Here is a 13,805-nt window from a genome sequence, read left to right as displayed (position 1 = left end):
TATAGAGCTTACTGTAGGACTTAGTAAATTTGTGTATGAATGTTTAGGCATTATAATTTCACTTATATATATATATATATATATATATATATATATATATATTATACGACATTATTACACAATTTGACTAAGTCCCACAGTAAGCTCAATAAGGCTTGTGTTGAGGGTACTTAGACAACGGTATATATATATAATAAATAAATATTTCTAAATACTTAAATCCATAGAAAACACCCATGATTCAGGAACAAATATCCATGCTTTGATATTTTTCACTTTAGCTATGATATGGTGTTAAATTAATTTGCTACATTTCCGTTTACTAGTAAAGCATGCTGTGTACACTTGTTTTGGATGACGTGCATTTAAGCCATGATATGCAATTGTCTGTTTCTCATGATTTATTTTAATACTACGTCGGTGGCAAACAAGCATACGGCCCGCCTGATGGTAAGCAGTCTCCGTAGCCTGTGTACGCCTGCAACTCCAATATTACGCATTTTTGTAATATAACTTTTTTTCTGTAGTTAAATCGTGTGCTCGTCGAGGTATGTATAAAAATAGGTTATTATTATAGGGATTATATATCGTGTCATTCACAATGACGCGTGGCTTGACTCGTATTATAATTTTATTAAAGGTTAGATTTGACAAATCTACGCGTCATCGTGGATGACACGAACTATAGCAGAGCTACTGTTTATAGTATAGTAAACACCTCTATAATAACAGGCACCAGTATTGGGATGGTATAGAAAAATCCTGTAAAACAAGTATTTACCATCCGTTTTTATTCGCTGGCAACATTTTACCATAAATAAGAGCCAAAGAGCTTTAATTTTTCATTGATGTTTGTTAGTTTGAAAATGATCGCGCCGTACATCCCATGACTGGAGCAAAAAACCACAGTTTTAATTGGTTACGAGTAATAATATTGAAACCAATTGCAGTAACTTTAATTAAATAGATAGAAAACATAAAGGACATTCAACTTTTAAAGCGTAAAGCGGCAGAAATTTTACAGGTGTCGGTGAAATATCAAAAATACTCAAAATTTTCTCTTAAATGTCCCATGATTGGTGCAGTTAACATAGAGAAGAAAAGTCTAAGAATAGCTTAGAAATCATCAGAGTTCAACAGCCAACCCACGAACAGTACTTGTATGTCCTACATTGGTAGATTTTCTAAGATCCAGAACTATTTTATAACCAAACCACACAGACATCGGAATTTACCTTAACTCCGCAACAGTAACAAGCTATTGCAGTCATTATCCGAATGTCACATTTAATTTAAAAATAAAAACTAGGCGATTTTTTTATCAAGCGATATTTACCAAATGTCTATTTGACGGAGCTAGACTCACTTGCGTTTTTTAATAAATATTTACTGTTGTTTCGAACTAGGCACATTCCAACAAAGAGTGTGTTAAATAATAATAATAAAACATTTTAGGGTTTGGGAAAAGAGGTGCTGAAGTCGACGGAAACATTTCAAGAAAAGTTGATGGAAACATTGGTATGTTATATTAAGTTGCAAAATGTCATGGAATAAAAAAAAATGAAAAATAATTGTCCGTACGCAATTAAACTAGGCAACCTATTTGCCTTAATGCCTAGTAATATCATTGTATAATTATTATAAAAAAATAAGAAATAATAATTTTATAATTGGGTACTTGACACATGTTGAATATTATAACAAAATATAGTTAAATGGATAGAAAATAAGCCAACCATTATAAAAAAGTTGAATTTAATAAATTATATTGAGATTATAAAAAAACACAATACTCCAGTCTCAAAAAAAAATTGTCTTTCAAAAACAGAAAAGAAAATGATACCATTATATTCCTTACATTTTATTGAAAAATAAATTGTACAACAACTATATACATAAACGCAATATTTCAGGGTCAAAATGGCAATTTCCTTGATCTTCCATACATTTAGGACAGACTTATATAATGTGACGTCACATCATATTATCATTTTATTAGAGGCGTTTGAATCGTCGAGTGCGAACGTCAGACTTTAACTCTCATTTCTGACCTTTGTGTTGCTTAAATGCCATGAGTCCTATATAGACATTGGATCCTCAGGAAAATCAAGATCGATTAACATTATTTACAAAAAACTGTCAAGTAGCCAATTGTGTATAACCTAAACGAACTCTACTGCATCTGAGCTCATATACATTGCTTTTTTTTTTCAGGATAAAGAAGATGCTCCTATGTCAGCGAAAGTGGTACGCTTATGTTTTTAATATATTTGTAGAATAATATTATAAAAAGTTAAAATTAGAATAAGCATTACTAAAGCAGGGACGCGTTCCATATAGATTTTCGTACATTGATTCGCCTGTTGACATATCTATTGTATATGTCCGATTTCTAAGATCAAGTTCGCCATACTCGTACATATTCTATGGCTACTTACTGACAAAATAAAAAATAAACAGACGGTCCGTTCCCGCCGTTCTTGAAAATACATACCTAAACTTGCCCGTCGCACTAGGGTTGCTTCTGTATTAATTTCGAATTTTAAAAAGGAGTAGGTAATATAAGTTTACAGACATACATACATCGATTCGTTTATACATACATCTTATCATGTTTACATTCCTTAGATACTGCATTTTGACGTACATGACAGTAGGTACCTAACTACCTACGTAGCGGCGGGGACGTCAAGTGAGCAACGCGCGCACAGCTCGACTAAGCTCTGCCCGAGAGCGCCCGAGAACGCCTGTAAATGTAACGTCTGTGTACGTAAATGTCACGTCTGTGTGCGTGCGGCGAAAATGGCACTTTGTACTGAGCGAACTCTGCTCCGGCACGCGCCGACGCTATTTACTTTGCGCTGACAGTCTATAATCTTTGCGTCTATAATCGCATAATTATATTGTTGTCCCGCCCATGACGCCGGTTGTCAATGACACTGTGCGAGCTTGACAGCAGGTTGCGTTGTACTATCACAGAGTATGGCCACCTCTTGTCTCCATCCTCAGATCAGCTCGATGGTACCATAATATTGCATTGTCACCCGACTTACATATGCATGCAAATTTTCAGTTTAATTGGAAGAAGTGGGTCAAATTAAATGCATACATTGCAAGTTAAGTAAAAGCTTGTAAAATAAACTATATTTATCTTATCTTTATCTTTGGAGCGTCTATTGAGCGTCGGCGTCTAGTCATCGCTTTGAAAAATGGTGTCATTTTGTCAACGTTGTGACGAGCAGCAGCCACAAAGCAGGGATCGTTACCGGTATTCTGATCAGCGGTTTTAAAGTAGGTATAACCGATTATAGTTGTATTTAGCTATTTATATCACTAAAGCTTTGATTACCGGTATAATGAATAACGGTATTCATTTCTATTAGCGATTCTGCCATTAGACAACAATACCTGTATTTGACAATTTACCCTTAAAAACCATTACCGGTAATGTATGTCAATGTCAATATACTCCTTTATTTCTTTCTTTGAAGATGTTGTGCTTTGCCGTATTGCTAAGTTGTCAGAACATTTCAGACTTGGTACTTTGGCTAGGCTTTTCCTTTTCGAATAAAATGAAGGACATCGTTACATAAATAATTTACTTTCAGAAGTAAATAATATTAATCTAGGTACTAATACTACTACTTATTCTACTACCTACTACTACTTCTACTACACTTTAGCCAGCTATTAGAATGTTATCGCCTGATGTTACAATATTACACCTATTTCTTGTGATTTACTAGTAGTGTCTGATTGACATCTTACTTTTCAAGTGCAATGAAGAGGTATTGAATAAAGGTATTTAATACGAGTATTGTAAATAGTCTATAAATAGCGGTGAAAACAAAAGGGAACTTAAAACCATACCTCTAATAGGAATATAGGTATTCTTTTTTTACCGGTAATACTTTGCCAATTTATTTACAGGTATTAAATAAAACCGCTTGTACAATCCCTGCCACAAAGTTGACTAGACACAGACGGCCGAGAAACGCTAACAGTGTGAGGTCTCTCAAATAAATGCTTGTAACAAAACATTGTGCTCACGTATATACTCGTATTTCTTTACAGCTGGTTTGTAACTATTGATTAAAAATTAATATTTTTGTTTCTTTTGTTACTAAGATAAAAACTTTATAATCATATTTTTTGCATAAAATAACTAAAGTAGAGATTTAAGATATCAAAAATAAAATGATTTTTTTTAAGTAGGAATGTATCTACACTCAATTTCAAAGGTACTATTTTCCGTAACGTAAACAAACAATAGTACGTAGGTCCCTCTCTCTTGCCTGACCCTGTGGCCCTGACCTCCGGCAGCTTGGGACTTGCCCCTTTGCTGGCGGCACTCTAAAATCTAGATTACGTTTTTTTTTATAAAGTATATATATTTTTGTTCTTTTGTAAGTGCTTTTCTATTCATATTGTAAAAAACCTAAGCTAAGATTCGAAATGAATAAACGCAATAAATAAAATACTTAAATAAATATTTGGGGACATCTTACATAGATCGACCTAGCCCCAGACTAAGCAAAGCTTGTACTATGGGTACTTGACGATATACACATACTTATTATAGATAAATTAATACTTATCTACATAGAAATTACCCATGACTCGGTAACAAATACCTGTGTTCATTGCACAAATAAATGCCCTTACCGGGATTCGAACCCAGGACCATCGGTTTCGTAGGCAGGATCGTCAAAAAATGTTTAAATAAATAATCTACATTCTATATTTTTTATAAATAGGTCGCGCAAGTTTTGTCACAGGTAAGACATTCATATTTCTGGAACAAGTATTATTATTTTAGTTGTTATTTATTAATAAAAAAAATATTGCACATAATACAAAAATCGTTGGCTAAGAGTGTATTTCTGCCGAATCCATTTATGAAAATAGTAAAATTTATAGTCATTAAAGTTAAAAATAAATACATTTCAAAAATGGATTTCGCAGGTTTACACTTTTAACCGACGAAATATGTACCTATTTTGCATGCAATGCATATGCATTAAGTATGTTATGCCATATGTATGTCGTTGTGATTTTTCAATTAAATTTTTTTACTAGCCTATTATGGTGTGTGCCTTTTGGCAAAGGCCTCTCCCCTTGTCTTTCATAATTTACAAATATACCTTAAGCGGGAAGAATAGCTTTGCGATCCTAGCGAAATAACGGTATTTTTTTTTATGAAATTCCATTTCAGGAAAAAACGTTTTCCACTAACTAAATCTGAACAAATCACTGTGATTTTGATATCGATCGCTTCAGCATAATATATTCTAGGTTTATAGGTTTCGCTTTAAAACAAAACATTTTTTTTTGTATTGAAAGTAAAGAAAAGGAACCTTGTTTTTTTTATTGTATCAATAACATACTAAATACGGAACCCTAAATATCATGGAGAATGAAAAATATTTAGAGGTGAAAAAACGTTTTCTCTTTTTATATGGACGCGTATACTTCTCTCCTAAGGTAAAACGAATGCATTTTAAACATTTCAGAAATTAAGTGACGTAACCAAGGAGGTAATGTATTAAAGAAATATTTATTATTTTATTATTATTATTTTCAATACACACTTTGGGAAATTCATTCAATTACTTTTATATATATATATATATATATATATATATTGGTTACTCATACTGTTCAGTGGAGATCTAGTGGCTGGTTCAGTTGAAGGGCGAAGGACAGAAAGCCGTCTTGATGGTCACATTTTGTATTTAATGAATACCACAGAGATGTACTTATGCAATTAAACATGGCGACAGATTGCCCGACCGTCGAGAACGGAGCCAGCGTGAGAACGAATGTATGAATGAATGAATATATACTGTTGGAGTTGCCAACACATACTTTGAAATACTGCCAAGATAGATTTAAATAACAAATTACCACTTTTCAACCATTAGTTATTCGTGTGCATAAAATAAATATATAGTACCTTTATAATTATTTTCTTGAAATAAAAAATATATGTTGACAAGTAGTTTTTAATGACATATTTTTTGTTTCTAAAAGAGAACCATTATTTTAGTATAGTGTACATTAAATTTAATTAGTGTACTGTACAATAATAAATTATACTCAAATAAGCAATTGATATTCAAAGGAAAGAACTTTGTATGAACATTTCAATAAACGAATAATTTTTATTGCTGTTGAGTGTCCTACACCAACTTGAAATGTTTAAGTTTTCCTACAAATAAATGTAAATAACAGGAGTTGGCTTAAGCAATATTTTCAAACATCTCTGTGTGAGACAAAATAATAAGGGGCCTGTATGGCTACCACCAGTTTGACACAGACATATTCCCTAGCGTGGGCGACCACTTCGACTCTTAGTTAGTTCGGCGCTCGTGCGCCCGAAATGGCTGACGTAGCCGGTCTTCGAGGTGAACTCTGGCGCACATTGAGGGCACGTGATGCCAGCCACGTAGTGGTAGTAGATGGCAGCAGGATGGCGTGTTTTCAGCTCCTCGCGTTTAGCGAGGTCAACTTTAATTTGCTCCTCGAAATCGCGCACTTTGTCCTGTACCAACCTGCGCCACTCAGGACGCTGTGCTGCCAAACCTTCCCACAGATAAGGCTCGATGTTACATATTTTCATGTGCCATTTCTGAACATCTTTGTATATTCATATTTTCATTATAGATATATAGAAAGCAGAGCAAAAAAGATCTTAAACGTTTTAACAATAACAGTTTTGAATGATTCACGGTTAGTTTCACTAGATCCCCGGTTTCCTAGTTTCCTGGTCAATTTAAGTCTAGTTAAACGATTTAACAACTATCTATAAGGAATAGTGTTCAGGTGTCAACAACCAGGTTTGTTAAATGGAAAGTCCTTCTTAAATGTTTACACCTAACTAACCTAACAATATTTAGGATGACCAACAGGACAGCGTCCAGTTGGTCGATCCAAGTATGTTCTTTTGACTGCTCGATCACCCATCCTTTCGAGGTGGCCAAGCCAACGGAGACGATGCGTTTTGGTCTCAACTATTATATTCGGCTAGGCAATCAGTTGTTCAGATAGAGTGGATGTAGACCTCCGTGAACCCGACGTCGGCGTAAGCTGACCTATAGATTCGCTCAGGATCGAGAAAACTGGCAAACTGTTGTGTTGGAGGCCAAGACTCATTTTTAGTCATCGCGCCAGCTAAGTAACTAACCTAATTAGAAATGGTTAACCTTTTCAGGAAATAAGGAAACTAGTATCTGAGGTAATGCACATATTATTATTTAATTACCTATGCAAGAGTTTGTTGTGGGTAGTATAATAGGAAAAAATCAAACTCTAGCTAGAAGACACGCTAATACCCTTATTTTGTTACACTAATTATTATTACAAGATTTATAATTTTATCTCAACTATAAAGTGCGCTCAACGACTTTTGAAATGTTTATGTTTGTATTTTTATTTAATTAATTGTTTTCACACTGTTTTAACATGTATTTGGACCCGGGTATGTCCTTAAACTACGTCCAAAAGAGAGGTATGGGCAATGTGAATGTCATCTCGCCTTGTGTGGTAGGGCACAGCACAGCAGATGTCATTCCAGATCTAGAGCAGAGCCCAACTGGGGAAGTACCTCCACCTTACAGAAAACCGTAGCCAAATAACACTTGACCCTACTCATAGTGTTGTGTTCCTGCCGGTGAGTAAGGTTGCCAGAGCTCAACGAGGGTGGGGTTAGGGTCGGCAACGTGCATGTAACTCCACTGGAGTTGCAGGCGTACATAGGCTACGGAGACTGCTTACCATCAGGCAGGCCGTATGCTTGTTTGCCACCGACGTAGTATAAAAAAAAAAAGAAAAGTGAAATTATATATTTAAATGTTGCCAGGTGAGCTGAAGAGAATTATCGCATTTGAGTGTCATAATTATCGTACCGATGAAAAAATAACGAATGCCTTTCAAAAAGGCACTACGCCTCTTTTTGCAAAATAATCTTACATGTGTTCATAAGTTTTATTTTAGCCTAAATCAGTTTTATATTTGAGTATTTTTGGGATGATTAAGGAGCCGAGCGCCCTAAAGGTGCCAATTGTAGTCTATTTCTGAGGGAACGTGTCATATTTTTCTTCGAATTCTACTCTTTTTGGGTGGCATCGTCCAAGTGCTGCAATTATCTAACTTTTACGTACGATAATGCTTTTTCAAACGTACACAGTAACGGAGCCCGTATTATCGTACATGTACGATAATTATCGTAAGCCTGGAAGCACTTCTAATAATTCTGAGTCGAAACAACCCAAATTTTGATATTTTAAAAAACACGTACACGAATTCGTGCATGTCATTGTATTGCAATGTTTATGAATACAAAATTAATGAAATATTTCTTGTTTTACTCCATTCAAGGATTCTGACGACGATCCAGAAGCTGTAAGAATAATAGATATTAAAAACCTTCGTTTGTTTTTTTTTTAATTACAAAGAGATGATAGATTATAAGATAGATTAGAAGATGAGATAAGAGATTATAAGAGATGTAAGCTTTTAAAAATTTATACCTATTGAATTAATTTTTCGCTCCTAACCCTTATAACAATAAAACATTGCGAAAAAATCGAACGAAAGAGCATAGATAGTTAATATACAATGATTTGAGTAATCATTTTTCCGTACTATTAATATCCATTTAACATAGAATAGTTTCATTACGGATCTTATGATGCTATGCAAAGGAAGCCACAGGCTGAAGGTAATAAGATAAGTCCCGCCGAGTTTCTTGCCGGTCCTTATTGGAATACCCTCCTCCAATTGAGGGAGGATTTAAATCTCGGGTCAGAAGTGTAGGGTTAGAGCCGGTGTAGCTTTATTTGACGTCTATGAATAATAAAATATCTTTATCTTAACTTTAATGTATAATCTGACAGAGTATACATTATACATACATATACATATACATGTATGTTAGTCTATAAGGTATGTGTAATATGGACCTTGTTGTCTGAATCAAATGTTAAATAAATAAGTAATTATCTTATTATTTTATTTTAGGGTAGCAACGGTTATGAACAGGTAATTCGTAATAAGTGTTTTGAATACTTTTTTATTTTTGTTTCATATGATTAAATACATCTGTGCAAACGAAATCGCGGGCACATTTTAATTAATTTATTTCACGTTTTAGACGGAGATAGACCAAATTAAGGTACATTATTTGTCTTCATTTGTTTATTTTTGCCTCCAAAATTATAAAAAAATCGGGGATGGCGGCATCAGGGACTGAGCATGGTTTACGTGAAACGGGTTATGGACATCTATTGCATAGGCCGAGCTCCGCGTAGGGCCAAAGCGTAGCCGGAGGTTAGTACTCAAATAAGGAACTATATAATAGTATAATGTTTAAATGCCGAAGGCCCGAAGGCTCGTAGATGTTCTAAGTACTAAGTCTACTAACCCGCGCCGGCGCGGCGCCGCGCCGTTATAGATTCTAATGTATAATTTGACGAGATGACCATGTAAGTAAGTAAGTAAATATTCTTTACAGTACATATGGTGCTACTTTACCGCACTAGTGCGAAAATTAGCATATTACGTTACTGTGTCGAACATTTAAAGGGCCATATGTACTGTAAAACGTTGTACGATACATGTGCGAATAGGTAATTCGCAACTCGTGTCGATTTAAAACACTCCCTCCGGTCGTGTTTTAATTTATCGCCACTCGTTCCAAATTTCCTATTTTTCGCACTTGTATCGTAATGTACTATTATTGCACCAACAATTATACATTTTACATACACGTACTAGAGTTATAGTGAATTGTGAAGAGCCATTTTCGCTTTGTCTTACTATCAGAGCTATTTTGCGTCAGTTTTGTGCATTAATGCTTGCATACGGTAACCTCAATCAAGAACGGTTGTAAAATTTATTTGAAAAAAGTCACATTTTTATATTTTGCAGCTTCTTATAATCCCGCATATTTTCATTTAAATAGAGTAATTTCTATCAAATGACCGCGCCATAACACTTTTCGTTGCGTCTAGTTGACACAACTAAGAGTCTAACTAACTAGACTGACTAAGAGTCTAGTCTAGAGTGAGTTGTTGATTCAGTTTTTGATCCGACCGACGCCGTCTACGGTATTTTATTAAAGACGTTCGCCACACGTTATACGTCAAAAATGTCAATATAAAATTGTAGTCTTCATTTTTAACCAGTGATTGCGGAGTTCCCAACTGTCATTGGTTACAAACCAAGAAAAAACCTTACAGCTATACCTGTTTTATCATGACAAGATTTTTTTTGTCGTAATATTGTGTTTGGTTACCGCAATAGTTACTAAATAATAAATACGTGTAATTAAATTTTATTTACCTTGATTTATTGATTTTTTCACCAGCCCTACCCAGTAAGTGTTCATTAAATATACATTACATTTGTATGACTAGAAATAGTGCCATTGACGATGCTACGCAGATTTGTCAAATCTAACCTTTCTTTTGAAAGCGACTACAAACAGAGAACCCGCCGTGTGGGTTCCCGGCACTCAATGTGTTTTAAATATATCCCGTGAAGAATTAAGGTCGATTTATATCTGCAGACATTGAGCGTGCTAAACACGTGCCGAGCATTTTTTTACCGTACAGTTGTCTGTCGGTATCTGTGCGGCCGTGTAACGATAGATATGAAAAGCTTGGGTGCACTACATTTTTTATAATTCAGTATTTTGCTCAACGCATTAGCATTGCCATTCAACGTGGCAATGCGGCCTGCCTTCTGGGCACACTGCCCATCGGCAGTGACTTGGAGGACGTGTTTTATTTATAGGACCTTTATTTTAAGTTTATTTATAGTTTTTATTATTATTTTTATGTTTATGTATAAGTTTTTTAAGTTTAGTATTATTTATGTTTAGATTATGGAAGTTAATTATTTCGAATATACGGACTTAAAAATTATATTACAATAGACATTATATCAATGACAGTTTAGATGAAATCATAATATATCGAAAGAAACGTATAATAAAAATTACATTATAACATATAATATTATGTCAAATGGCGTTATAACAAATATATGATAGTTTTTTTTATATAATATAATTATTGAGCATTACACCCGAATAGCTTAATAGATATTGTATAGAAGAATATTATATTTTGTCTGGCATGGCACGTCTTTGGCACGCATAATGTCTGTAGATCTAATATAAATAAATCGACCCTTAAAAAGACTAGAACATGAGGTTAGCAGCGACCAAGGAACATATTTAACAGTTGTCAATTTTAATTTACAGCCAATGGATGATGATGAGGTAAAAGGGATAGTAGTATTTGAATGTGGGTATCCCAAATACTTACTGTCGCGCCTATACATGAACTTCAACCATTGTGGTGCGTCTACCGCGACCACTGGAAGTTGAAACCGAATCAAGAATCTGGCATTCTCACATAGTTATCTTTACCGACTTAGTCGGTCCATAAGTTCTGTCATAAAGGTTTTTGTTGATAAAATGTAGAAATGATAAAAAAGTTTGTTTAACCCTTTGAACGCCAAGAACCCATAAAGTCTTCGTTACTAGTCGTGCCAACAGCATCAAGAACAAACCCTGTGTGCCACCGCGCCGTCGCGCGCCGTGGGCGCAGGCTAGGTGGTTTACCTATACCGTCATATAAGGTTCCCGCCGCGCCGCGTGGTTCTGTACCTACGTGGGTTCAGCGCCTAACCAAAATTTTAATGAGTTAATGACACATATACATAGGAAATGGAATCGAACCAGTGTCCAACTAGAGAACAATCAAATTATTTTATGAGGACGTTAGCCGCGTAAGCTAAAGACGCGGGTTCAGTTCCCGCCTCGGCCACCGGTAAAATTGTTCACATTTTCTTTAGTGTATCTATTTGAGTTCCAACCAGTGTCCTCTGCAATCGCGACAGATGCTACAGCCCGTCGACCACCAGGATCACGCCGGCCAGTGCTGGACAATTGTTAATTAGAATTGACCAATAACCATTACAAATTGAACCGTAAAACGTAACGGACGATTACATTTTACGCTTCAATTTGTAATGGTTAATTGTCAATTCTAAATTTTTTTACATTTTTATTAATGACATATGATGATTTATGTAACATATTTTCTAAAAACGTAATTCTAAAAACGTTCGGCCAACATTGATATCGGCATGCCACTTTCCAAGAATTAGCAACTTCATCACTTTTTCCTTTGTATATCAAATTTATTTCAGTTTATATTTTTAAGGATTATCTCTACTTAGCATAACGCAAATTTAAATACTAAAATAATCATTTGTTGCGACAGTAAACCAAAATGTTCACCCCCAGATAACTTTTAAATATGCACTTTTCAATGCTGGTTTTCAGTCACAACTAATATGAGTATCTTTTTATTCAAAGGGCGTTGACGATGAGGCAACATTAAGCGACGACGACGATGCAAACATGATGCAGGGGAATGGACATGGAAAAGGATATGGACATGGAAAGGGTTCCAAAAAGCAACTGTGCATATTCTCACCCGAGACTAGAGAGTACTGTGTTAGTCAGGCAAAGGAGCTGTGAGAATTGAGTAAGTCATAGAAAACTATGGCTATATTGTTATTGAACAGTCCTTTTTACTAGCTTCTATTTAGCTATGAATGTATCGGGTCAAATTTTGCAAGCTAAATAAGACTACGGGTCCCATTATTCGATTGAGCTTAAACTTAACACAAAATAATAGGAGGACTACTTATACTAGTTAAGAGCTAATCTGATGATGGACACATGAGGTAGCTATATGAACTGTATCATAAAACAACACAACTTAATGGTGTTGGGATTTGTTCGAATTTTCTCGATGAATATTACTTACCTCTTCTTCTCATGGGAGCCTAGGGTCCGCTTGGAAACTAATCCCGAGAATTGGCGTAGGCACTAGTTTTTACGAAATCGACTGCCTTCTGAACCTTCCAACCCCGAGGGTAAACTAGGCCTTATTGAGATTCGTCCGGTTTCCTCACGATGTTTTCCTTCACCGAAAAGCGACTGGAAAATATCAAAATATATTTCGTACATAAGTTCCGAGAAACTCATTGGTACAAGTCGGGGTTTGAACCCGCGACCTCTGGATTGCAAGTCGCACACTTTTACCGCTAGGCCACCAGCGCTTATAATGAATAATGAATATTACTTGCCTGTTGAAAGAAAAGTACAATCGGCGATAAAATCTTGTATCACAAAGTTTATTTTTACAAAATATTTTTTACATATAAAACTACAAAGTAATTTAAAAAAAAATGTAAATAGCGATTGCTTCCTAACAATCTTGTTACATGCCCAACCCGGTATAAATCTATGTATAATACTAGTTTTCTCTGATAAAGATCGTTTCGTTCACGACGACGTGTGAATTGGCTTGTACAGTCAATATTATTACATGTTAGATTTGACAAATCTACGCGTGATCGTGGATGACATGAACTATAAACTATGTAATACAAAGAAACTAGAGCGACTAGAAGTTTTAATCCAAACATAATTTTGTTTCAGATCCTGATGACATCATCCACATTTATTCAAGTGTTAAATTTTTAAGCGAATTAAATTTTATGAGTTTTTTCGTTTTTTATTTACCATTTTCATTATTTACTCGCTAGAAATCCGTCCTCATCAGCTCCGTATTCCCAGGTCCATCCTAAAGATGCTCGATATGATTAACAAAATTATTTAAATGGTGACGTTGGAATTCATCAGACTACATCAGTAGGGCTAAGATGGTCGGCTCTTTATCATTTGTTACCATGCCTGTCACATTCTAACAAGTACGTAA

The 13,805-nt window shown here is 35.0% G+C and overlaps 3 long non-coding RNA genes across 3 annotated transcripts; all 3 read left to right on the top strand.

Annotated features, from left to right (window-relative positions):
* The first annotated feature begins 523 nt into the window (after nucleotides 1–523).
* On the top strand, nucleotides 524–2,269 carry LOC133530986 (uncharacterized). Its single transcript, XR_009801423.1, has 3 exons — nucleotides 524–548; nucleotides 1,456–1,518; nucleotides 2,215–2,269. It is a non-coding gene; the product is annotated as an uncharacterized LOC133530986 (long non-coding RNA).
* A 2,468-nt stretch (nucleotides 2,270–4,737) lies between these two features.
* LOC133531188 (uncharacterized) lies at nucleotides 4,738–9,194 on the top strand. The gene is made up of 6 exons (XR_009801493.1): nucleotides 4,738–4,778; nucleotides 5,514–5,537; nucleotides 7,214–7,237; nucleotides 8,380–8,403; nucleotides 9,022–9,042; nucleotides 9,155–9,194. It is a non-coding gene; the product is annotated as an uncharacterized LOC133531188 (long non-coding RNA).
* Nucleotides 9,195–10,367: 1,173 nt separating this feature from the next.
* On the top strand, nucleotides 10,368–13,592 carry LOC133531189 (uncharacterized). The gene is made up of 4 exons (XR_009801494.1): nucleotides 10,368–10,378; nucleotides 11,270–11,287; nucleotides 12,392–12,563; nucleotides 13,526–13,592. It is a non-coding gene; the product is annotated as an uncharacterized LOC133531189 (long non-coding RNA).
* Nucleotides 13,593–13,805: the final 213 nt, after the last annotated feature.

Source organism: Cydia pomonella, chromosome 24 (genome assembly GCF_033807575.1).
Source record: "Cydia pomonella isolate Wapato2018A chromosome 24, ilCydPomo1, whole genome shotgun sequence".
NCBI lineage: Eukaryota > Metazoa > Arthropoda > Insecta > Lepidoptera > Tortricidae > Cydia > Cydia pomonella.
The sequence above is the reverse complement of the archived record's forward strand: the minus strand, read 5'-3'. Positions and strand labels throughout refer to the sequence as shown.